Source organism: Triturus cristatus, chromosome 10 (assembly GCF_964204655.1).
Source record: "Triturus cristatus chromosome 10, aTriCri1.1, whole genome shotgun sequence".
Taxonomy (NCBI): Eukaryota; Metazoa; Chordata; class Amphibia; order Caudata; family Salamandridae; genus Triturus; species Triturus cristatus.
Window position 1 is genome coordinate 371,485,288 of NC_140593.1, and position 27,858 is coordinate 371,513,145.

Below are 27,858 nucleotides of genomic sequence, written 5' to 3' on the forward strand. Positions count from 1 at the left end.
ACTGTATAGGACTGTTGGTAAATGAGTGGATGTGTATCTTAGAATTACTGAATAGGTTGTTGTAACTGGTATCAATACAAAAAACAATGGTCCTAACTCAATTATTGACACAACGCAATAGTCCTATTCAGTTACGTCTTTCCAAATTAGAGCTAATTATACAAAAATCATTTAGAGTAGCTCATGATATTCAATATAACATTATAACATAAAGCGTTTGCAACATCCAATTCTTGAATCACCATATACTTATTTACAAAAGTCTCATAGAATATATCATTTTTGACACAAGGTTGCTCCAGAGGGAACGTGCATAAGACAAGAGTGCTAAGAGGTGAGTGTATAGAAAGAGTTAATTAGAAAAACAGTAAGGCAAATATTAAAATCTTTTTCAGAGTACACGGTTATAAATCACCGTTTGAACTGGCCTGGTCACGTTTAACAATAACACCAATCAATTAAATATTTCATACACAGAATCTCATTCTTGTTATGGCACGTTTTAGGGGAAATTACGTGTACCGGGCTTTACAACAAGAGGGGTGTCGACGTTTCGACCCGTCTGAGGGTGCAGAGGTGTTTTGAGGCCTTGACCATGTGGGTCTTCTTCAGGACGAGGGAGGGGGGGGTGTTGGGGCAACCTGCCGTGGTCCTCGACTTGATTTGTATCTAAAATTAAGGGGAAACGGGTGATACGGATGTTGCATTTGTAACTGGTAACTATGAATAACCACCAGCAGGAGGGATTATTTGGCTTCCTGGTATAAATCCAGGTATTCAGTTCCCATAGGTAACGTGTAAAAATCAATCGATTAGCATGTAGGCAGTCCTGTCTCGTGTGATTACACAGGCTGTCAAACTGAAATTAAGCAGAGTTCAAAAATTGAGGGAAAAGTCGGAACATACCCGTCCTTCAAACGGTAACCTTTTTTGCGAAATAGAAAATACCTGCAGTCATGGGATCAGTCCGTTCTGCAGTGTCACAGGCCTTTTTTTTAAGAAATTAAGACAAACGGAATTCATTTATTCATCTCGCTTCCAGCCGAATTAGCCGTGCTGCAAGAGAACAGATTGAGGAGTATAAGGACTTAATCCAAACAGTGCATGATATAGGGATATATCGGAAGGGTCGTCGCAGCAGATTTACCTGCGTCCATGTCGGTCCGTGCTTCCCGTGGCGTCTCAACCGAGAGAGGCGGGAGCGTGTTAACACTAGGTAAATAGAGTCACCGGGGCAACCGTTCACGTAGTGACGGTGCGTCGGTAACTACCAGAGTGGAAAGACTCACCGGCAACGTGTAGTTCACCCAAGGGCATGGGGCCTACGAAACGATCTGCAGTGACTGGGGATCGTATGGACATCTCTAAAATTCAAAACGTAACGCACAACTCACTATCTTTGAGTTCGCTGAGAATTCATATCCCATTTATCAGGTTGTGACTTTCGCAAAAAAGGTTACCGTTTGAAGGACGGGTATGTTCCGACCTTTCCCTCAATTTTTGAACTCTGCTTAATTTCAGTTTGACAGCCTGTGTAATCACACGAGACAGGACTGCCTACATGCTAATCGATTGATTTTTACACGTTACCTATGGGAACTGAATACCTGGATTTATACCAGGTAAGCCAAATAATCCCTCCTGCTGGTGGTTATTCTTGGTTACCAGTTACAAATGCAACATCCGTATCACCCGTTTCCCCTTAATTTTAAATACAAATCAAGTCGAGGACCACGGCAGGTTGCCCCAACACCCCCCCCTCCCTCGTCCTGAAGAAGACCCACATGGTCAAGGCCTCAAAACACCTCTGCACCCTCAGACGGGTCGAAACGTCGACACCCCTCTTGTTGTAAAGCCCGGTACATGTAATTTCCCCTAAAACGTGCCATAACAAGAATTAGATTCTGTGTATGAAATATTTAATTGATTGGTGTTATTGTTAAACGTGACCAGGCCAGTTCAAATGGTGATTTATAACCGTGTACTCTGAAAAAGATTTTAATATTTGCCTTACTGTTTTTCTAATTAACTCTTTCTACACACTCACCTCTTAGCACTCTTGTCTTATGCACGTTCCCTCTGGAGCAACCTTGTGTCAAAAATGATATATTCTATGAGACTTTTGTAAATAAATATATGGTGATTCAAGAATTGGATGTTGCAAACGCTTTATGTTATAATGTTATATTGAATATCATGAGCTACTCTAAATGATTTTTGTATAATTAGCTCTAATTTGGAAAGACGTAACTGAATAGGACTATTGCGTTGTGTCAATAATTGAGTTAGGACCATTGTTTTTTGTATTGATTCTAATCCCAGGTCCCTGACTTTTGGGGTAACCCCATTTTTGTAATGGGTTGTAACTGGTATGTCCGTTGTTTTGAAAATTTTTGTTTCTATTTTTGAATGTGTGTATCAAAGGTTATATTAGGGGGAGAGGTGGTCTGCCACTCTATCACAAGGATGATGTCATCAGTGATGTCATCAGTGATGTCATTTGCGATGTCATCAGTGATGTCATGAGTGATGTCACTCACCATGTCATGAGTGATGTAATATATGACGTCATCAGCAGTCCATTGCGGGCGCGCGAGTTATAGTTAGCTGAACTAACTATAACGGGGAATTTCAATGGTTTTGTATGAGTGAAAAGTCCAGCTAACTATAATGCCCCTGAAACCTATGGTTTCTTCAGTGTGTTTCTAAGGTTTTTTAAATGCTAATTCCTAACTATAACGTGCCTGAAACCTATGGTTTTTTCAGTGAATTTCAAAGGTTTTTTAAATGCTAATTTCTAACTATGCCTATAGAGATAGGACATGTGAAGAAAGAAGAAAAAACGCACAGAAAAAAAAAAGAAATGCAGAAAGAAGCAACAGAAGTCCTCAAAGACGAAGAAAAGTGCAGGAAGGAGGATAACGTGCAGAAAGAACAAACAGAAGAGCAGAAAGAATCCTTGTTTCAAAATCATCCTGTACCCTCAACTTTTTCAGATGGATACTGGTGGTAACTGAGTCTGACTAACCAGTCCTAGAGCCAGTGCTATGTTAAAAGACACTCAAAATACAGTGAAAACACCTACATACACTAGGGGCCCTCAGGATTGAAGGGGAATTATTTCCCCAACTTAAAACGCGCCACAGGGCGTGTTTGCACACATTAACTCAGGCCCCGTCCCCTCCCTTCACCACAGTGTAAACACGCCCTGTGGCCATTATAAGTTGAGAGATTAAGTCCCCTTGAATCCTAAGGGTCCCTAGGGTCAATCTAGCCCACTAGGTACCTCCAGTAAACACCACAGAGCTGCGTTGCATAGAGGTGTAAAAAGGGGCGTGGCTTCAGAACACCTGTCTGCAACACAGCTCCCTGGCGCATACTGGAGATACCTGTTGGGCTAGTTGGCCCTCAGGGACCCTCAGTATTGAAGGGGAATTAATTCCCCAATTTACAACTGGCCAGGGGGTGCGTTTGCAGAGTGCTGCAAGGAGGGGGCATGGCCTCCGGTGCGATGCCGGTCTTTTATTTATTTTATTTTTTTAAGAAGGAGGGCTGTGTGGCCCCCCTTCGTTTTCTAATTTATTGGCCCTAGGGACCCCATCCCCCAGGGCTTGCATCCTCATTTTTTTTTTTGAAAAAAATTAATTTGGAAGGGTCTGCGCGGCCTCCCTCCCACGGCCTTAATCGGCCCCGGGGACCCCAAGCCCTGGGTCATGGCCTTTTTTTTTTTTAATTCTTTAGGAGGGGTCTGCGTTGCCCCCCTCCTCAGGCCACTTATGGCCCCGGGCCGGTGTTTGTTTTTTAATATTTTTTTTTAAATATATTTATAGAAACACCTAGGACATGCTGGACAAACCATATGTACCTATTACCATGACGATTTGCGTGATATTCATTAAAAGGCGACTATGCATACAATGAATCCACGTGGAATGTATTTACACTAGGCCTGGGCCAAAATTCAGTTCCATTCGCGGAAATTGCGATAATTTGGCATTTTCAAGTTCCGCGGAAAGCGCGAAAATGTCAAAATTTCCGCATTCCGCAGCTTAGCGATAATTTGTTTCTTGCTCGCGCTGTAAAATAATACATTCTCGCGTGCGCGCGATCGCCTTACCTGGATCCCCCCGGTCGCGTTCTCCACGAGATGTTGGATTGTTGGTAGCCATTTGCGCTGTCTCGCGACAGTTCGCGCCCGCAGTAACGTCATGCGTCGTGCGATCACGTCTTTCTTCTCGCGATCATGCACCGCGAGACAAGTGAAAACAAGATGGCCGCGCCTGCGAGCAACCGCATGGGTAAGTTGGCGAGCCGCGACCAAGCAGAAAATACCGCGAACGGGCGGGAAAAAAACTTCCGCATCTTCGCGATATTTCCGCGAGTTTGCGGAGATTTTTAACATTTTCGCGATAATTTGCGAAACTGAATTTCGCAAATTCTGCCCACCCCTAATTTACACCGCTAGTGAAGCTCTGACGTGTCTGACGCCCTACCATGCCTAATCCCGGCGCCCCCGCCGGTGGGTACTCTCCAAGCAGACACCCTTGTAGTTTATTTATACAAACATGGGTAGCTATTGACAGGCACATTTAATACACACGCACACCAAGCCATTCAAAGGGGATTCGAATAGAATTCGACCAAACGATGCAAGAAACCCCCCTCACGGTTAATAAAACACACATCCACCACCGGATGTGTAATACTTTTTATTTTGTTCTCTGGAAAGGAGATGATCCTCACTTGAGAGTCACATCGTGCTCCTGGCTGAGTCCAATGCTGTGTTACACCCACCAGTGCCCACCGAGTGCCACACACCTCTGTGTTGTATTCCACCAGCTAGTGCGTATGCTATGACACTCTCTAGCCCCTGTGCACTGTAACACCACCCCGTGAATATGTCATGCCACACTTGCCTTCGCACAGGTTATATTGCCCCATCTAACGTGCCTTGCTCGATGGCTATGTTATAACGCACAGCGCTCTGCCATACATATTACAATCTGGGATCCATATCTTTGTCACAGTGCATATGCAACATTACACTCCCTAGCACATATTTTATATTACAACTTTAGAGACTAGTTAGGTTATACAACACTGCCCTGTGCATATGACACTCCAAGGCGCATATCGCATAGCACGCGCTAGTGCCTGTGCCATCTTGCGCTCTCCAATGAATCTGTCATTGCGCGCAATGTAATGCATATTATATTTCACGCCCCGGTTCATCTTATACCACACTTTTTGGTGCATAGTTTATACCATATACTATATCTAGTTTTCTTTTTCAATCGTGCTCTCAGGACTATGTTCTATATAACACTGCATCCACCTGCCCTTTTCACGGGCATTACATTTTGCGATGGGGGGTGGAGGGTCAGGGGGTGTTTCTGCCAAGTGAGCCCGGAGTCACAGTCACAAAGGTCCTCTTCTTCCTGAATAAAAGTGGACTATGTTCTATATAACACTGCGTCCACCTACCCTTTTCACGGGCATTACATTTTGCGATGGGGGGTGGAGGGTCAGGGGGTGTTTCTGCCAAGTGAGCCCGGAGTCACAGTCACAAAGGTCCTCTTCTTCCTGAATAAAAGTGAGATTATGCTGCATACTTGTTCATATTTTAAGTAGTTTGCACAGACACACATTTTTAAAAACAATAAAGTTCCTAATACCCACCTTCTCTGAACAGATAGCTTGCTGCCCCATCCACCTCCTCCCTATCCTCTGTTGTCTGAATCCATGGACTAGCCTCCTCCCTACTGCCATGCATGGTCTGATGTGCTGCCACTGCCCTCCATTTAGCATGATGTACCAGTCCACTCCTCCTGCCCTCCATTGCCCAATTATAGGGCCCATCATTGACCTCCTGCTTAGCCTCTGTGCTTAGCTTGCTGCCCCTATTCTCCTTCCCCCTGCCCTCCGATGTCTTTGTGCATGCCCCTGCTCCATCCTTTTTGCTCACCATGTTCCATGGACCTGCCACTCCTATCTACTCTGAGTGTTCTGTTGAGCTGCCACTCCCCTCCCACCTGCCTAGCAATGTCAGATGACTGTAACCTGTCCCTGCCACCTCCACCCTACCTGTCCACATGCCATGCCCCCATCCCCTTCCTCCTGTCCTCCATGGTCCATTTTACTGCCACACCCTTCTGCCCTCCCTGGTCTGTTGTGCTGCAACTGCTCCTCCTGCCTGCCCCACGCGGTCTGTTGTGAGGCCCCTTCCCCTGAACTCTCTTGTCTGTGCCCAGGTCCTGACCCTCCCTTCTATCCTCCATGGTCCTTTGTGCATGCCCCTGCACTCTCCTTCTTGCCCATCATAGCCAGTGTGCTGCCATTAACCCTCCCGCTTGCCATGCATGGTCTTCTGTGCTGCCATGGCCCCTCCCCATTTGCCTGTGTGGTCAGCTAGCTGCCCCTGACCCCCTCCCATCTTCCCTCCATGGTCTGTGTGTATGCCACCATAGTCTCACTGTTGCTCTCCATGGTGTGTCTTGTCATGGTTGCCCATTCTGCCTGACCTCCATGGTCATCTTGCTGCTCCTGCCCTGCCCCCTTGCCCCCAGCCCTCTGTTTCCATGTGCAGACCCATATTCCCTCCTACCTGGCTTGTCTGTTCCATTGTAATGCCCCTGATCCGTCCCTCCTGCCCTTTATGGTCTGTTTTGCTGCAGCTTTCTCTCCTGTCTGTCCATTATGGTCAGCTAGCTACCATTGCCTCTTTTCCCTCTGTTCTCTGTTGTCCATGTGCATGGTCCTGTCCCCTCCCTATTGCTTTCTATGGATTGTTGTGCTGCACTCCCGTCCCGCATGCCCTGTGTAGTGTATTGTGCAGCTACAAACCCTGATGCCTGCCCTGTAGGGTCAGTTTGGTGCACCTCTTCATGTCCCTCCTGTTCTCTGTTATCCGAGTCCATGTCCCTACCCCAATTCCTCCTGCCTACCATGATCCAATGTACCATACTTGCGAACATTTTGAACTTGGTAAGAGGGAGATTTTGAAAAAAAAATGGGGTATTGATTTTCCCTTTTGAGTTACATTGAAAACAGGAGACAGGAAACAGATCAAATAAAGCCCATTTGAGCTTAAAAACATTGGACGTTTCCTGGCTGAAACGGGTCTGTTGGCATGTATGGTTGTACTACCACTGCCTCTTCCTTATGCCCACAATGGTCTATTATATTGCCACAGCCTCTCTTGCCAGTCCTGTATTGTTGGTTTGTTGCCCCTGCCCCCCTTTCCACTGCCCTCCATAGTCTGTTGTGCTGCCACTGCCCTTCCTGCCTGCCCAGTGTGGTCAAATTGTTGCCTCTGCACTCTCCTACCTGCCTTCAATGTTCAGAGACCGTGCTCCTGGCCTCTGCCTCTCAACAGTATCCCAATGAACAACTAGATTGCTAACATTCTATATTTATTACAAAAGTGTGGAACGCCTGATGTCATCTTGATGTAATCAAAACTGTAACACCTAGAGCATTTCCTTTAGAAATTACATATATGAGAGGGTCTTATTTGCATCAAAATTATGGTTAGTGCTCTAAAAAACTAAAATGAGGACATATATTCTGAGTTTTCAAATAGAGACAAAGAACTTTTAAATTATTTGTAATCTTTATGTTTTTTTATCCAGTTGACCACTTGATTAGATGTTGCACTTAGGGGAGAGGATGTGGTGTTACTTCCAGAGCTGCAGACTTTGCAACTGGGGAAGCAGGTTAGAGTTTCTGCTTCAGCTCAACATTCTGTGATTTTGGTCAAATCACTTAATCTCCCCATGTCTACAACCAAAATGAATTTGATCTTGTGTGATGTAACCAATGCTCATGTAAAGCACTCCAATACCTGACAAGTCTGCACTATATAAAACTGCAAAAACACAAAAAATAAGTGTTTTGCACACTTCTGTCATTGGGCTACATGTGGGCTACATCTGGGTGATATTTGTGCGGCATTTGGGCTCTTTTGTCTCTGGTGGCCATCTTGGGAGATTTATTTGTTATGAAGTTTCCTAATGTCCTCATTTACTGCAGTCTCCTCAGTAGGAAATGCTTTCAGTTTTTTACTTTGATTCCATCAAGAAGGTATTTAGATATGTCACACATTTGCCATAAATTCTGAATGCTAGCACTCTAGTTGCTCATTAGAACACTGTAGTAAAGCTACTGCTCACCACGGAAGTCTGCTGCTGGTATTAAAAGTGGGACACTTTTTTAGTATCTGTGCGCGATATAAAATGAGGCTAACATAACATAACATAACTTGGGCTACATCTGGGTGATATTTGGGCTATATATTGGGCTCTTTTGTCTCTGGTGGCCATCTTGGGAGATTTATTTGTTATGAAGTTTCCTAATTTCCTCATTTACTACAGTCTCCTCAGTAGGAAATACTTTCAGTTTTTTACTTTCGTTCCAGCAAGATGGCATTCAGATGTGTCACACATTTGCCATAAATTCTGAATGTTAGCACTCTAGTTGCTCATTAGATCACTGTAGTAAATCTACTGCTCACCAGGGAAGTCTGCTGCTGGTATTCAAAGTGCATGTTTCAGTCTGCATGTCAGAATTTTTTGATGAAATAGAAGAGGATTTGAGAAGTCACTCAAAATGTGCCCTAATTTTTCTTTCTGCAGCACTAATCATACTTTCTATGGCAAAATGAACACCCTCATTTTGTTCCTTTTTAAATTAAATGTTTTAAGAGTTACCACTTTATTCCAATCAAGATGGCTTCAGGTGTGCAATACGTTTTTTTGTCTCTGGTGGCCATCTTGGGAGATTTATTTGTTATGAAGTTTCCTAATGTCCTCATTTACTGCAGTCTCCTCAGTAGGAAATGCTTTCAGTTTTTTACTTTGATTCCATCAAGAAGGTATTTAGATATGTCACACATTTGCCATAAATTCTGAATGCTAGCACTCTAGTTGCTCATTAGAACACTGTAGTAAAGCTACTGCTCACCACGGAAGTCTGCTGCTGGTATTAAAAGTGGGACACTTTTTTAGTATCTGTGCGTGATATAAAATGAGGCTAACATAACATAACATAACTTGGGCTACATCTGGGTGATATTTGGGCTATATTTGGGCTCTTTTGTCTCTGGTGGCCATCTTGGGAGATTTATTTGTTATGAAGTTTCCTAATTTCCTCATTTACTACAGTCTCCTCAGTAGGAAATACTTTCAGTTTTTTACTTTCGTTCCAGCAAGATGGCATTCAGATGTGTCACACATTTGCCATAAATTCTGAATGTTAGCACTCTAGTTGCTCATTAGATCACTGTAGTAAATCTACTGCTCACCAGGGAAGTCTGCTGCTGGTATTCAAAGTGCATGTTTCAGTCTGCATGTCAGAATTTTTTGATGAAATAGAAGAGGATTTGAGAAGTCACTCAAAATGTGCCCTAATTTTTCTTTCTGCAGCACTAATCATACTTTCTATGGCAAAATGAACACCCTCATTTTGTTCCTTTTTAAATTAAATGTTTTAAGAGTTACCACTTTATTCCAATCAAGATGGCTTCAGGTGTGCAATACGTTTGTCATAAGTAGGACTGTTAGCGCTCTAGTTGTTCTTTAGAACACTTTGGGAAGCTGCAGTAGAACACAAAGGAATCAACTGACAGTCTCTGCCCTTGTTGGATGTACATGTTTTACTGAGAATGTCAGACTTCATTCTCACATGACTGAGAAAGATAATGTGAATTTACAGAAAATATGCTCTCAGTTTAGCTTATAGATCACCTTCCAAACCTTTGTGGGAAAAGCATGAGAAAATAGTTTCGTCTCAAAAATGATTCATGATATCACAGCAGAAGGCTTTTTCACATGGTAAAATCACCTTAGAACACACCACAATTCCTAAAATGAGTATGGTACCATCAACAAATGATTTATAATGTAACTAAAGTCTTAAAACCTTCTATTAACTGCAATGCTTTTTAATGAGGTGTTATCATGTATATTGGTTCCAAGATGGCTGCCAACACTTCTTGGATGAAGTACTGACAGCCAATCAGATCTCACGATGAGATGTGTGGTTAGGCTCCGCCCAGATATATCTATCTTTTTAACTCTAATTTTCTCAGGAACTACTGAACGGATTTACACCATTTAAGCAAAAGGCACGAGTCTGAACTGAGGACTATCTCTTTGCCAAATTCGGTGTAATTCCGTTCAGCAGTTATATATATAATGGCCGAGAAAAAAGGGGGGTCCCAAAACGTGTTTTCCCCATGCAATTTCTCGTAGGACCTTTAGCCGCAGCTACAGCCCGAACTGCTGAACGGAATTACGCCAAATTTGGCAAAGAGGTAGTCCTCAGTTCAGACTCATGCCTTTTGCTTAAATGGTGTAAATCTGGTCAGTAGTTCCTGAGAAAATTACATTTAAAAGTACATATATATCTATGGCCTCGGAGGATCTGCGTACCGTATGCACCCAGCACGCACCCTGCCGTGCACAAGCTGCTTTCTAATTGGCTGTCAACACTCCAAATCAGGAAGTGTTGGCAGCCATCTTGTGGCTCGGTAGAACCGAGGCACAAGAAACCCCCCTAAAAAGTCGCAAAGCGCGAAAAGGGGGCAGGGTAGAAACACCCTGACCCCCTAGGCCTGCTCAGGGAGTCCCACAAGGACCCCCAAGGCCCAAAAAAAAATGGGAGGATGCGCTCAGGATGCGCGCATCCTGCCGATAAAAAAAAAATAAGCGAGGCTCCCGCGCTTGTTTGGCATTTAGCCCCTGGTGGGCCAAATCCCGGGGGCAATGCAGTTCATGTAAAGGGGGGCCCAGAGGGGCCCCCCACCCCTGGGGACCGCCACCCCCGGGGCTTTTTTAAATTATGTACGGGGGCTCTCAGGCCCCCCAGCCCCGGGGACCGCCACCCCCCGGGGCTTATTAAAATTGCGTGGGGGGTCTCAGACCTCCCCAGCCCTGGGGACCGCCACCCCCGGGGCTACTTAAAATTGGGTGTGGGGGGGCTCTGAGGCCCCCCCAGCCGTGGGTTCCGCCACCCCCTGGGGCTTATTACAAATGTGGGAGGAGTGCCGCGAGGCCCCCCCTTCTGGAGCCTCGTACAGGCCCTGGGGACCGCCACCCCCCAGGGCCGGCTCCTGCAGTGTCCCGGGGTGCCCACCGCCGGGACACTGCCATTTGCAATGACAGGGCGGGAGCCTCATGGCCCCCACCCTGTCATTGCAAACTGCTTTACTGAGAGGAAACCTGCTCTCTCTTCCAAATAGCAAAGCAGATTCTTTTCCAAATGGGGAGAAGCATGTTAGCTGCTCCCCATGTGGAAAAGCAATGCCGGCTCCCGCAGGATGCAGGGAGCCAGCTGGGACCGTGGGGGGATTGGGGACCCGCGGGATGGGGTCTATTAGTGGCCCGGGAGGGGGGCCACGCGGCCTCCCTCCCCAAAATGATTTTTTTTAAATAAAAAAGGGCTGGCCCCGGGGGATGGGGTCCCCGGGGCCATAAGTGGCCACAGGAGGTGGGCAAGGCAGCCCCCCTCCAAATAAAAAAAAAATAAAAAACAGCCCATGCCCCGGGGGATGGGGTCCCCGGGGCAGATTATGGCCTCAGGAGGGGAGCCACGCAGCCCCCTTCCCAATGTTTGTATTATTAAAAAAACAAATTGGGGGCAGGCCCTGGGGTACCCAGGGCCAAAAAATTTGAAAAAGAAGGGGGCTACACAGCCCCCCTTCTTTAAAAAAACCATTTAAAAAACGGGATCGCGGACGGAGGCCACGCCCCCTCATTGCACCACTCTGCAAACGCGCCCCCTGGCGCGTTTGCAGAGGGTAAAAAAATCCCCTTGAATACTGGGGGTCCCTGGGGGCCAACTAGCCCAGCAGGTACCTAGTGCTGCATCTTTTAGCCTAGCACTGACCCTGAAAAGTAATTCTAACCGTACTTACCAGTAACTTGTATTTCCTTCCGTAGGAATCCATTGTGTGGTTTTCACCAGAAAAGTTTCTAAGTGTCGATTTTCACAGGCTACAAATATTCCTTAAAAATCGCCTGTATGACTTAAATGCATTCTTTCAACTGTTTACAGGAGATGCACCAGTGCTGGATCCAGGATTCACCACTGAGTAAGAAAAAATAACGATAACACTACTTATCTGGTAAGTGAATTTCCTCCCATAGGATGACATTGGTGATTCTATGTGAAAAAGTTTCTAAGTGTCAACTTTTAAAATACAATAATATTCCTTGAAAATCACTACTGTAACCAAAACGATTTTACTCTACTTTTACAGGAGATGTCCCAGGACTGAATCTAGGATCCAGTCCTGTGGTTAAAAAAGTAATCCATAAAGTAACTATTTGCATTTAACTAGAAATTTCCATTGAGCTCAATGTTGCATTGTGTTTGAAATTGTGTTGCCATTGCAACAACTGTAACTACTGTACTTAAAAGTCTATTGCCTATTTGCAAAGTATTTATACTAAAGTCATTCGTTCTGAGAAAGTTTATTTTGTAATGTAATGCATAATGTAATTATAATGTAATTTAAAAAATAAAATATCTAAAAATAAATAGTTTAAAAAAAAAGTAGGAAATCAGTATAAACAAATCAATATAACAATCAATACATTTAAAAATTGTCATTTACAAAACCTTTGAAATTTACTGAAAAAACCATAGGTTTCGGGCACGTTATAGTTAGGAATTAGCATTTAAAAACCCTTAGAAATTCACTGAAAAAAACATAGGTTTCAGGTGCGTTATAGTTAGTTGGACATTTCTCTCATACAAAACCATTGAAATTCTCCCGTTATAGTTTGTTCAGCTAACTATAACTCGCGCACCTGCAATGCACTGCTGATGACGTCACATATTACATCGCTCATGACATGGTCAGTGACATCACTCATGACATCACTGATGACATCTCAAATGACATCACTGATGACATCATCCTTGTGATGAGTGGCAGACCTCCTCTCACCATAATAGAACCTTTGATACACACACTCAAAAATAGAAACTAACATTTTCAAATGAATGGACATAGCAATACCACTTACAACACACCAATTCAGTAATTCCAAGATCTACACACATATCCACTCATTCACCAACATATACAGTCACTCATACATGTACTCACTCATCATATGTACTTATACACCTATACATTCTGTTACACAGTGACACTCATCCATAGAGTTACTCAGACACATAGTCACACATGCAAACAAAGTATCAAACATCCATTAAATTGCATATATACAGTTATACATACACCACCACACTTACTGCTACAGAAACTTACACATACTTACTCTCTTAAGCAATCACTTATAGAAACACAGACTCATTTATACAGGAACTCTTCCAATCTCTCTCTGTCACATATACTCACTTATATACACCAATACTCACAGACACTAGTTTAAAAAATATGTAGTTACTCATAAAGACACTATTGAGACAGTCATTCACTCACATACACACTCATACACACACTCATCCACTCATACAGTGCTGCACACATGCTGTCTTCAACACATACAAACAGTGAGTCACTCATTCACGCATCTATGCACTATGTAATACCCCCACCAAACCATCCAGACACTCAGACACTCATACTGATACTCAAAAAAACAACTAATAACCTAGATAGGCACTCGTGTAGCTACTCACCAACCCATGCAGCCACTTATACACAAAGTGAGAGACTGATACAGATATTTACATATTTAAAGATTATTTACTAACCCATGAATTCACTAAGATACCCTTAATCAGTCAGTTATTGAATCAATTTTCCCCCCAAACATTCATCCATTCAGACACTTATATACGCATTTATTCTTCCATCGACCTTGAGATATACATATATAAAACATATCTGATTTTCAGAAAAACACACATTCACTGGATGATGTCATCAGTGATGTCATCAGTGATGTCATTCGAGATGTCATTAGTGATGTCATGAGTGATGTCATGAGTGATGTCACTGACCATGTCATGAGTGATGTAATATGTGACGTTATCAGCAGTGCATTGCGGGCGCACGAGTTATAGTTAGCTGAACTAACTATAATGGGGGAATTTCAATGGTTTTGTACGAGAGAAATGTCCAACTAACTATAACGCACCTATATATATCTATATCTCTCTCTCTCTCTCTCTCTATATATATATATATATATATATATTGATTTGCAAAGTCCATGAAAATGCAAGATAATGCATAAAGCAGGAACAGACCACTCCGTGACTAGAAAATAAAGTGCTTTTTATTCTTCAAACAGCAGCATGACGTGTTTCGACCGGGAAACCCGGTCTTGATCACAAGACATGGACAAAGATCATAGAGTTTATATAATGTGCAGTTGGCCGCCAAAACTACTAACTATAGAGTGGAAATAGAAAAAATACTATTAGCAAAAATCGCTACAGGTCTGAAATGCTAACGCGGAAATTTTCATCCAGGCAGTCTAGAATTAAACAACAAAATAAGAAGTTGTTTAAAAATACAAAACCCCTATAAAAGGTGTAAGCGTAAAAAAATAATAATACATTTTATATAAATATATAAAATACATAAAAATATCACACTAAATAACGCACTAAAAAAAGGGGGGTAAAGATATACTGGGCAAGTGCTCATAGATTGCCGGTGGAGAAATAATAACAGAGAAAGCAGATCAGACCTGAAAACATAATCCAGTCAGCAGCTCAACGCATATTTGGTAAATGCAAATAAAATTATAAATTCAATAAACAAGTATTCAGTCATAATCGATTATAGGCAAAGACACCTGTAAGCACAATAGTGCAAAAATATCAAACTTGTGCAAAGGATGTCAAAAAATTTAATATAACATATAAAACAAGAGCAGAGCAATGTGCAAAGAAAATAAAGAAAATAATTACATGTTTATCCATAGAGCAGATTCCAGAGCTGAAGTAATCAGAATCATGAATATATAGATTCATGAAAAATAGCAAAAGCTAAATCTTGTCATGAAAAATCAGTAATTTACAATCCTAGTGGACAGAACAACAAATCTGAAAAAATACCTACATATTACAACAAACAGAATAATCAAAAGAATGGATCAAATGATGGAATACCATGATTTCAGATCAGTTAACTACTAGCTAAATTTCAACCCAATCCCAAACACCCCATCAATACCGAGAATAAAACCGGTAAAATCAGACGATAAAACCAGCTAAAAACGATAAAGAAAAAAGTATAAAAAGATCAGGATAAAAATTCAACCCAGTGGATAAAAGAGATCTAAAATCCAATATATAGTGTGGTATACAGGGAAAACAGTAGCAAATTTGTAAAAAATATCAGAATCATAAAAGGGCTCTGAAAGTTAAAGACAATAACTGAGGAAAGAACAATTCAATACATATTATAAGAAATCATGGAGGTCTTCCCCAGTATTTAATCCATTAGGAATCTTGGTGTCCAGAAGTAAAATATAGTGGCTTTCCAACTGTCTGAGACTTTTCTCTCTGTCTCCTCCTTTCTTAGAGGATGGGACTGCGTCAATAACAAAATAACTGAGATCTTTCAAGTTATTATGGTGGACTAATTTAAAATGACGCGCCACAGGATAACTAGAATCAGAGTTAACAATAGCTCTGAGGTGCTGCAAGATTCGATTAAAAACTTGAAGCTTAGTACTCCCAATGTAACGAAGATGGCAAGTGCATTGAAGCACATAAACAACATAATCTGTTTTACAAGTGAAAAAACCATCGATCTTGTTAACATACTGACTGAAAGCATCGCTATATTCACAAGTATTAACACCGAATTTACACGCCCTACAAGAGCTACACTTAAAAAAACCTTTACGGTTGGAAAGCCAATTAGTGGATTTGATAGATTCAGGACTAGCTTTAACTAAAGCGTCTTGCATGGAAGGAGCCCTTCTAAAGGTTATGCCAGGAATTTCAGTGATTAGAGGAGCAAGAGTGATGTCAGTTTTCAAAATAGACCAATTAGATTTAAGGATGTTTCTGATTTTATTCTCATAACAACTATAGGTGGTGATTAATCTTATGGCCATGTCTTCATTGCAAGAGGATCTAGTATCCACTGAAATCACAGCACTGGTATTGGGAATCTGAGAAAATTCATTAGTAGTAATTCTCAATTTGTTCATAGCAATTTGAAGAACTTCTCTTTTATAACCACGAGCCAGAAATCTCTGAAAAGATTCATCAAGACATTTTTTACAATCAAATTCATTGCTGCAAATTCTGTGAATTCTTAAAAATTCCCCATATGGGATACTTTTGATGAGATGTTGAGGATGGGAACTAGAAGCATGGAGAATTGAGTTACCTGCTGTGCTTTTTCTATGTAATCTGGTATGAATTTCATTGTTGACAACATAGATTTCAACATCTAAGAATTCAACTCTCTCTTTGCTGATAATAGCAGTAAATTCCAAGTTGAGGTCATTAGTATTGATGTCAGTAACAAATTTTTTCGCAGTTTCTCTAGAACCATGCCAAATCATGAACACATCATCTATGAAACGCCACATGTGAACAATGCCACTATCTTGGATAACGGCACCCGCTGAGGTGCGGCCGAGGACATGCTCCTTCCCACCAGCCCACGTGTAAACACGCGTAGCTGGGGGAGAAGCAAGCCCCCATAGCCACGTCCCGCAACTGCTGAAAAACCTCATTATTAAAGAGGAAATAGTTGTTACAGAGGCATATCTCAATCATTTTAACTAACATCTTACTATGCTCATAAAAACTGATATTTCTATCAGATAAATAGTGTTGAATAGCAAGCAGTCCATCTTGATGGTTAATAGAGGGAACAGATGTCCATGACAATGAAATAATAATCCGGATTCCAAAGGACATTATTAAGTTTGGATAGGAAATGACCAGTGTCTTTAATGTAAGTAGGGAGGGACTCCATATAACTATGCAGAAAAAAATCCACATATTTAGAGATGGGTTCAAGTAACCCATTTTGAGCAGAAATGATAGGACGCCCAGGTATAGGAGACACACCTTTGTGAATTTTTGGCAAGCGATAAAGGGTCGGAATAATAGGGTGATCTTTTTTCAAAAATAAATACTCCTTTTTGTTAATTAAACCCTGTCCTTTCCATTCAGATAGATATCTGTGAACCTGCTCTTTAACTCGATTGAGCTTGTGAAAGGAGGCCTTTCTATAGCACTGGGAGTCATTAAGCTGTCTTTTCGCTTCTGTGATGTACACATCCCGCGGCCATACGACCACATTACCCCCTTTATCTGCTTTATTGACAATAATGTTACCGTGGTCATTAATCTTTTGAATGAGTTTGGAATATTGTATTTCTGTGTAACTCCGCCGTTTACGATTAAGAGAAATAGAACAATTTAATTCTTTAAGATCTTCAATCATGCGGTCGCTAAACACATCTACAGCGTCTCTGGGCATCATGGGGACAAACGTAGAGCGGGGACAAAAAGGACTATTTCCCGCACTGCTACTTTGTATACCCATTAGATTCAATTCTTCCTGGGTACTAAGAGGAATATTATCACTAGTATTGGAGAGAGAGTGTAGTGTTTTCAAGGTAGAAACATCAGAAACATAGATATTTTTGCTTGGTTGGGAATCAGAGATAATGTTAGTAGCAACACTGTTGACTTTATTCAACTTAAAGTATTTCATCAACTTAAGTTTCCGTATGAACTTAAACACATCAATATGGGATTGTACATATTTGAAGTTGTTTTTAGGACAAAATGAAAGACCCAAAGATAAAAGTTGAGTTTCTGCAGTATTTAAATCAAGATCAGTCAAATTGATAACAGTGTTGGTCTCATTAGTGATTGCAGTCTTATCTAGTTTGCCTGAGGATTCCCTCTCCCTCTCGCTTTCCTCATTGCGCCGCCTCTGCCTCTTCCTCTGTTTCCGACTTTTGTTTCGCTTACGCCGTCTTTCATCTGTGATGGTCCTCTCGGCCTTAAAGTATGCCGTCTGTCCCCTATTATAAACCCCAATTCTTCAGAGGGGGTGAAGCCACCTAATGCCGGCTGGCAATCCGCTCCTTGATTATCATCATCAGATTCATTGCTACTAATCAGTGAGCTAAGGTTAGTATCAGAAGTTGCTGGTATATCGGTCTGCTGGAGTTGAATGGTTGTTGCTTTATTGGTCATAGCCTGACGTTTCACAGATTCAAACTTTTTTGAGAAAGTGAAGATGCAACCGTTTTCGTAATCAGCTTTGTCGCGTGCAAATTTAAAAACTTTACGCGTTTTGATTGTTTGTTCGTGTTTCTCAAGACGTTTTTTGATCTCCTCTCTTGTCTTGACTATTAATTCCTGCTGATCACTGGCATCTAAATCCGCATTTAAAGCATCAATTTGATGAACGATATCAGACCTGTCAATTTCAGCATATTTGATAAGGATGCAGACCATGTTCATTGATGCTTCTAGGTTATTAGATGCCCATTCCTTCAGCATAAGGGGATTAGGGTTCTCAAAAGATGGTGCAATGAGAACCCTTAGCCCCCGTGGCACCCTCCCAGCTTCCTTATACTTCTCAAGGGATTACTTTTCCCACCATTTGGTTAACTCTGTACGGAGCAATTTTTCAAGTTTCTTCAGATTGGATGTTATGTCATTTTTTTCAGTTACAACATCACTGCCCTTGTTGACAGTGTTGACATCAGGTAAATTCAAAAATAATGCGTCTGCCACTAATTCGCGATCTTTGAGCACGTCAGCTGCTGTTGCCATACCGACAAAATTAGAAGGGAAAAAGTTATGCACTAAAATCGCAGGAGCGATGTTGATTAATTCAATCCAACAGCTCCAAAAATGTTCAAAGTCACAATCTCCTCACCCGCTAATATCCGTGAAGTAGCTGGAGCAGCACCGGCTCACCTCGATCGAAAAGCGTAGGGTCGCAGGTGTCCTCCGAAACCTCGCAATCCTCCGGTTCAGACCTTCCGATGACGCCGCAATGCAGCTGCCAATACCTTCTTTTCCTGGATGCGGGGGGCTGGTGTAGAGAATTCCTTCCGGATCACACAAGAATCGTAAAACGATGTTGACTGCAGATAACCAGCCGCTTTTAGAGGAGAGGGTCCGTATAGAGCGGAAACAGCCACTCCGCCGAAATTCAATTGATTTCCAAAGTGCATGAAAATGCAAGATAATGAATAAAGCAGGAACAGACCACTCCGTGACTAGAAAATAAAGTGCTTTTTATTCTTCAAACAGCAGCATGACGCGTTTCGACCGGGAAACCCGGTCTTGATCACATGACATGGACAAAGATCATAGAGTTTATATAATGTGCATTTGGCCGCCAAAACTACTAACTATAGAGTGGAAATAGAAAAAATACTATTCGCAAAAATCGCTACAGGTCTGAAATGCTAACGCGGAAATTCTCATCCAGGCAATCTAGAATTAAACAACAAAATAAGAAGTTGTTTAAAAATACAAAACCCCTATAAAAGGTGTAAGCGTAAAAAAATATTAATAAATTATATATAAATATATAAAATACATAAAAATATCACGCTAAATAACACACTAAAAAAAGGGGGCTAAAAATATACTGGGCAAGTATAATATATATATATACATAGACCCTTAGTATGAGGAGTGCTTGTTGTGTACCTGGGTTAGGCCCAAGTAATGAAGCTGCACATGTTTTTACATTGTCCTAACTTTGCACAGTAACAGTTCTATTGTGGCCTTTTGCACATTTTCGTGTGTGTGACAATGTTGGATTGATTTCTCCGAAATGACTTCTGTTTACACATCTAACTTTGCATAAGATTATCACAATGCCTCAAACACCATCTACAAGGCCTTTTTAGGCACAATGTAAAAATGTCGTTCTATCTTCATCCATAGGGCGACAGGGCTATCTAAATTTCCATAACATTACTAATCTATATGTACATCACAAGGATGTTTTCTGTTATAGATAATGACCATCCCAAAAGATTAGCAGAGGTAGCACTTCAGCTGACACCGAGGGTTCCTGCATGCTGAAACTTCACCACGTAGCGGTATTACATCTCCTTGAGGGGGTGTCCAGTTCGTGACCAAGACGGACTCCTACATTCTCTCCCGCCAGGTAATGAGGTTGGATCATCCCATGGGGGATTCTTGGCTTCACACCTACATACACTCTAGGTACATTTGGACTAGGTTTTGCATACTAGGAGTACGCCTGATTACTAACTTGTTTATATGCCTGCATATATACACAGGTTTAGCACCATGGTAGAACTATAGCTACTATTCACGCTTTTGGTGCTTATAAACACTTTCATCTGCTTCTGTCTACTGATTATCGCAGCACATATATTCCATAGAAGCATAATGTTGGTTCAAAAAAATATTTAAAAATCCATCCAACTGTGTATTCTCTGTATATTTCTCTGACCAGAAGTAAGCACAAATGACTGAGGGAAAGGTTCTGATCTGTTACCACGATCCCTGAGGGGTCAGGGTTGTCATGTTCAGTGGTTGCCAGAAACCATTCACTCCCTGGTAGAGTTAAGGGAGCTTATGTTGGCACTTTGAGCTAGCTGGTCTCAAGGCCAACATATTCTGTGAGGGTGCCCGGAATCAATTTAGGCACCTCACCCAAAGTTTATCTTGTTCAACAAACCTACAGATCCTATGGATTAGTAGGACCTACATTACACTCTGACATACCAAGATGGAAAGTCACTTTTTAAATGTATTTTTCAACTTAATATACTAATAGCACAATACCAAAAAAGGAACATTTAAAAAAGACAGGGCATATCTAAGTCTTATAGCAAGTATCAACAGGAGGTACAGTTGCTACATGAAAATTAGTAATACCCACCATGTTTTCAACACAGCTTATGCCATCTGCAAGGAACATAGCAAACATTAACAGATTAAGCCTTTATGACATTACAACTCTGAGTCGTCCACTTATGTGCAGTATGATTGAAATGAAACCCATATATCTCTGGGTCTGGCTAGTAATTCTATTCTATTCTGTTCTTTTGTATTTATAGAGCGATTGGCTACCCAATGGGGCTCCCAGCACTGCTAACAAACATTAACCAACAGGACAGCTTGCATACCCTATACAGAACTAGAATAGGAAGGTTTTCAACTGCTTTCTGAAGCTAAGTGCTGATTTGCCTAGTCTAATATATGCTGGAAGAATATTCCGGAGATTGAGAGCAAGATAGGAAAATAACTTCTTCTGCATCTTGCTCTCTTGATCGAAAGCACCTGCAGTAATTTATGACCCCTGGATCATAGTGGTCTTCTTGAAGCTTATGAAGTCACCAGATGCAGAATTAGCTGAGGGCCCTTCTTGCGAATGTCACAATGAACAAGACAAAATGTTTTGAACTGGATTCTCTTCTGAACCGGTAACCAGTGCAAGGCGGCCAACTCTGACACAGCTGACTGTTGCATAGGAAGAATGTGGGAACCCAAGTGGCAGCATTCTGGACTACTTGAAACTGCCTTGTCACATGCTTGAGGCTGCCTAGATAGAGGGAGTTGCCTTAGTCCAGGCTTGAGTTGACCAGTCCCTGCACAACCACTCTACTCAATGGAGCAGGGGTCCAACTCAACAATTTTCTCAGGATTCTGAGAAGTCCAAAATAACATGCTGCAAGTTTCTTGGCCTGAACCTCCATGGAAAGCTTTTCATCAATCTAAAACCAGAGGCTCTTGACTGTAGAGAAAAGAAAGGGGAGTGTACTGAGGCAGTTAGGCTAACTGAGTCCCATCCATCTGGAGGGTTTGTTGCTTACAACTAGAACCTGTTTTTTGCCCATTCAGTTTCAAGCAGCTGGTGGACATCCAGTTTGTTACCTGTTTCAAGCAGGAATTAAATTGATTGGAGGTTTTGTTAGTGTCTGAGGTGAGTGACATCACTATCTGTGTGTCACCTGCTTAGAAGACCAATGCGAGACCATGTGCTTGCACTATCTCCGCCAGTGGAAGTACATATAGGTAGAAAAGCGTGGGGCTTAGAGATGAGTCTTGTGGTACTCCACACTTTAAGGGGTAGGTTGTTGAGAAAAGATTCCTCATGTACCTGAAAACTCCTGTTTTCAAGAAATGTGGTGAGCCATTTAAGAGCGACTCCCACAATTCCTCTTCCACCCTTTTAATTTAGACGGGGTGTGATACTGTATCTAAGGCTGCGCTCAGATCCAACAGAATAATTGCTGCTCAGCCGCCTTGGTTGAAAATTGCCTTTAGTTCTTAAGTGGCAGCTAGTAGAGAAGTTTCTGTACTGTTGCCAGGCCTAAACCCTGTTTAAGTCAGGTGTATGATGACATGTGCCTCTAAAAAAGGTGACAGGTGATTATTAACATACTTCCTGTGAGCCCTGCTAACCCCTGGAACGAGGGAGATATGTTGGTAGTTCTCCACACAGAGGGGATCTGCAGATGGCTTTTATCAGAAGTCTAACCACAGTGTGTTTCCATGCAGAGGGTACAGTACTGCTTTCCAGAGAGTAGTTAAAAATGCCCATCAATCTAGATAGGATTGTATTTCCTCATTTCCTGAGTATATCGGGAGGGGTTGGGTTGAGCAGTGACCCTGATTTGATAGTTCTAAGAATTTTCTTGATTTCCTCATTGTTGATCGATGGGTAGGTCAGAAGATTGTTATTAGCCGGGTTTGCTGCAGCAGAGGTTATGCTAAGAGTAGCATCTTTGGGTAGGAAGAGAAGAATGTTGTTCACTTTTCCTAAGAAAAAGTTTGCAAACATATTGCAGCACTCATCTTAAGGAGGGGGATCCTTTTAACTCTTGGCTAGTTTCAGTAGGCTCTTCACCAGCTTAAATAACTATTTTGATGCATTGGGGGCATTTTCTATTTTAGCACTGAAATGAGAGACTCTTGCTTCTCTTATAGCATATTGGTATCATTTCATGGCTTTCTTGTATGATGCCTTACTGGGCCCATCATACATTTTCCTTGAAGCTCTTTTTAACTTTTTAGCTTCCTTTTTTAATTCAGTGAGTTCATATGAGAACGAATGGGTATGCCTTGCCGAGCAACTGGGCCCCTGTAATTTCATGGGGACCAGAGCGTTCAGAGAGCTGTGGAGCCAGTCTTCACAGTTGCTGTACCTATCTACAATGTCCCATTCTATTGTGGGGAGGGATTTAGCTAAGGTGCTTTCTCACCTTGCTGTGTCGAGTTTGTTTCCGATTAAGTGCAGGGAGAAGGGCACTATGTGATGGCCCGACCAATATATTAGGATGTGAACGTCTGTTGTCATATCACTAATCTTCGAAAATATGGGCTTCAATAGATGGCCCATTCTCTGGGTAGGGTGTCTCACAAGTTGAATCATCTGGATGGCTGCCAGATATTGAATTCGATTCTTAACACTTTCACAGCTATCATTGTCAAAGTGTACATTTAGTTCACAGTAGTGTGAAGTTGGCTTTCTGTAGGTTATGTTCTGCTACTAACTCCAGTAGTGCTTGGCTGAATTTGGTGACTGGGCCTGGGGAGCAATATGTCAAAAGGTATGTGATAGAAAGCTTCAGAGAGAAGAACAGACTATCATTCCCAGGAATCTTTGTGGGTGTGAATTCTACATTTAGCTTGTCTTTATGGCTACCCCGCCCCTTTTCTCTCCACAATCGCACTTTGTTATTGCAGAAACTTGTGGGAGAGACATTGCAACATCTGTCATTAAATCTTCTCTTAGCCATGTCTCAGTAATAAACACTACCTTGGTTGCTTATCTTCTAGCAGTATAAACAATTTTGTGCAGTGTTTTGGAAGTGACCTGCAATTAAGCAGCAACAACTGCCACTTGCGATTACTCCTAATCAAAGTGGGTAGTATCGTGTTATTACTTCATGAATTGAAGTTTCCTATGTCAAGTTTGCACCTTTTACAAATAAAGTGGGCATCAGCAGGCCTAATCGAGTGCTCACAGTTCTTCTTTGTAGGTCAATTTAGTAGATGAAGTTGAGTTGGGGAGAAAGTGATCCGCACTGTCTGTAACAGGCAGGGGCTCTGGTCCCTCGCCAAGCACAGATGGGCTTGGCTTTGGCACGCCCGCTGTGCGTCCACACCCGGAGTACATTAAGTATTTGGGTCAGACTGAACAACTAGAGTGCTGACCTAAGATGGCAGCTCTAGTTGTCAATATGAGCAAAATGCCACTAAACACTGCCAAGATCCCCTTTTCTCAGACTCCCACATGAGTGTTATAAACAGTTTTCACACAGTTGCTAAAAACAGCTTGCCCTCCCCTCTTCAACCAACAATGGTGAAACTTGAAAAACGTTTTAAAAAAATACAGGGCAAAAAGTACAATAATGTGAAAGATAACGGCGTGAGTATACAAGAAATACTAAGTGAGCTAAAAACGTCCCTTTCCTCCTCTCTCCTCTCCTACCTACAAAATTAGACATTTAAAAGCGTATTTAAATTCACGTATAAAGTGTGGTAGTGCAAGAGATAGTAGCATAATTATAGATCAATGCAGAGTGAACTAAAGGCACTGATGTTATGCTTATTATGTCAATAATTACAGTATGTCTTGGTATAAAGGTTGCAGCATGTCACGTGGTTTATCCATATCTTTACAGTTTGCGGGGCTCTTGTTCTATGTATTGCATCTTCTCTTTTCACTCCCATGAGTGGAACCGCAGCCAGTCTTCTTCTGGCTTTAGGCATGTTCACAATATATCCCAGCATTGCCAGCATATCAGAGGCCAGCAGTTTTCACACAATAAATTTGGACATCTATTTTAGCATTTTCTTCCAGTTAACTTATACATGGGCACATTCTTATCTTATCTTCTTATCTTAGAGGCGCTTATAGAGCGTATGGCTACCCGTAGGCATTGCAGCGCTAAGTACGCATGTAGCTGACCAAGATATTAATGGTGGGAGCTGTCAAACAACAATGTTTTCAGGAGTTTGTGAACAGGAAGTTCCAGGTTGATTGTCTGTAGGTTGGAGGACAAGGCGTTCCATATCTTGCCAACATTGAATCGAAAGGACCGACCTCCACTTCTAACCTTTTTGATGGATCACTGACATAATATCGATTACCAAAATATCGACTACTTAAAATATCGTTGCAAAATTATCGACTACAATATTATCGACTCACCATACTTATTAAAGAAAGTACAAAAATATCGAGTACACAATATCGTCTTAACAAAATATCGTATATCATTATATCGAATTTAAAAATATCGTTAACAAAATTATCGTCTACTCTTAAATGACTATGTAAATGACAAAATTATCGAAACCAAAAATATAGACAACCAAAATATAGAATATTTCACAATATCGACTATGTAAAAAACTATGAAGAAAATATACTTTAAGCACAACACATACATTAACATTGTAATACATAATAAAACACGTAAATAACATTAAAATTTTCGTTCAAACACATACATTTAAAAATAAACATTCCATAAACAATATGAATACATTTCAATACATAAATAATTTTATAATTATTATACATGCATTAAACCACATTTAAAAATATCTTTAAAGCATTTAATACTACAAATAAACAATGACTTACTACTAATAAGTTGCAAATTAGCGTTTCCCTTACAAGGAAACAAACAGCCGGAAAAGAAAAAAACAATTAAGGTGGACCAATAACATGCTCACATTTCAAATTAAACCAATGAAATGAAGCTACTAATTAATTGCACACTATAAAAACACTACATTTCAACATCTCTTTCACACTACAAACTGAAAAGAAGAAATAAGACGAAACTCTACTCAACTGTTTCCTGAAAGAAGAATTACAATCCTAAAGAAAACTTAACAACTACAGAAAGTAAGTTAAACTCTATTTATAAAGCAACTAATCTAGAATGCTACAGCTGAAACTATTTCTATAAATGAATGTACCACACTTCATTTAATTACATTCATTTCGCCTCTCTAGATACCTTCTAAAAAGACAGAAATATTTTGGACATCCCCACAACTCTAATATTAATCAATGTAAGTATTGTTTTACTTTTTCCTACCCACCTACAACTATTAATTAAAAAAATAATTCTAAAAAATATTTATTCCTTATTTGTCTCCTCTACAGAAAACCACTGAACCATCCAAAACTACCTTCTACGCAATCACCTACTGCACCAAAGAAATAAGTAAGTATATAAACCTCAATCATTAAACAGCCTAAAATACGCAGCCAGAATGTTACTTTCCCCTTAAAACAGTAGCACATTCAAAAAAATGTATCCAACTATTAACACATTTCTTTCTATTATCAACAGAAAATCTATCTCCAAGATTAAACTGAAAGCTTGAAGTCAGCTAATTAACATCTTTCAACACATCAAATTATACTATGTAAGTATATTCACTAAAAAGTAAATATATTTAAAATATCTATAACATTGTTTATATTTACAACATATTTTTTCATCTCCCTTAGCATAATACAGAACAACATGACTGAAGGTGCTGAATTTATAACGTCTCAAAAAAATAAAATGTTGTTATGTTATATGGGTTATGTATATACACAAGAAAAACAAAGTGGTCTGAAAATGTTTTGGAAATGTAGCAAATACTACTCAAACAAATGCTATGGTAGAGCTATTACAAAAGAAACCACTGTTCTTTCTGTAAAAGAACATAATCACCCCCCCAATATTACAGAGATAGAAGTTAGAAATGCTCTTGAAAACATTAAAGAAGCAAGTACTAGCACTGATAAACCCACCACCCAAATACTCAAAGAACAATTAATAAAAATACCACACCATGCATCAGCACAATTACCCCCAATTGATAGTTTAAAAAGAACTATAGCTAGACAAAAAAAACTAACTACCAAAACTTTACCTACCCCTAAAACATTTGAAACAGTAATCATTCCCCCAGAATTAAGCATAACTCACAGTAATGAACCATTTATTTTTTTTGACAACAAATCTCCTGAGAAAAGAATAATTATGTTTGCTACTGCAAACAATTTAGTGAAATTACAACAATGTGACACTTGGATGATGGATGGAACTTTTAAAGTTTGTCCAAAACCATTTTACCAGCTGTACACAGTGCATGGATTGTACCAACATTCTAACATTCCATTCATCTATGCCCTCTTACCAAATAAACAGCAAACAACATACATAGAAATATTAACCAAAATTAAAGAAGAAACCAATAATTATTTCCCACAAAAAATAATTATTGATTTCGAATTAGCCATGATAAATTCAATACTCAAAAATTATCCACACACAGCAATCCAAGGTTGCTATTATCATTTTAACCAGAGTCTATGGAGACATCTGCAAAAGTCCACCCTAAGTGTACAATATGCTACAGATAGTACTTTTGCCTACCAGGTTAAAAAACTAATTGCACTAGCATACGTACCTGTAACAGATGTAGCAGAACACTATAATATTCTAATTGAAAGTCCCTATTACAAGAAGAACGAAGACAAATTAAGCCAACTCCTAGACTACTTTGAGGACACCTGGGTGGGAAGATTACATCGATCAGGACATAGAAGACAACCAAAGTTCCAAATTCCTTGGTGGAATGTATACCTGAGTACCTTAAATAAACAATCCAAAACAAACAATAGTGTTGAAGGATGGCATAATGCCTTCCAAGCAACTACAAGCAGAGGGAAACCTACCCTACAAAAACTCCTGGAATCTCTACAAAAAGAACAAAGCTACCAAGAATTACGGATGCAACAATCTGTTACTCAAATAGGTCCTAAATTAACTAAACAAACCAAACAAATGTTTGATCTACTACAAAGTCAAGTAAACCTATACCCATCAACAAGTGGCCTAGACTACCTATCACTAATAGCCA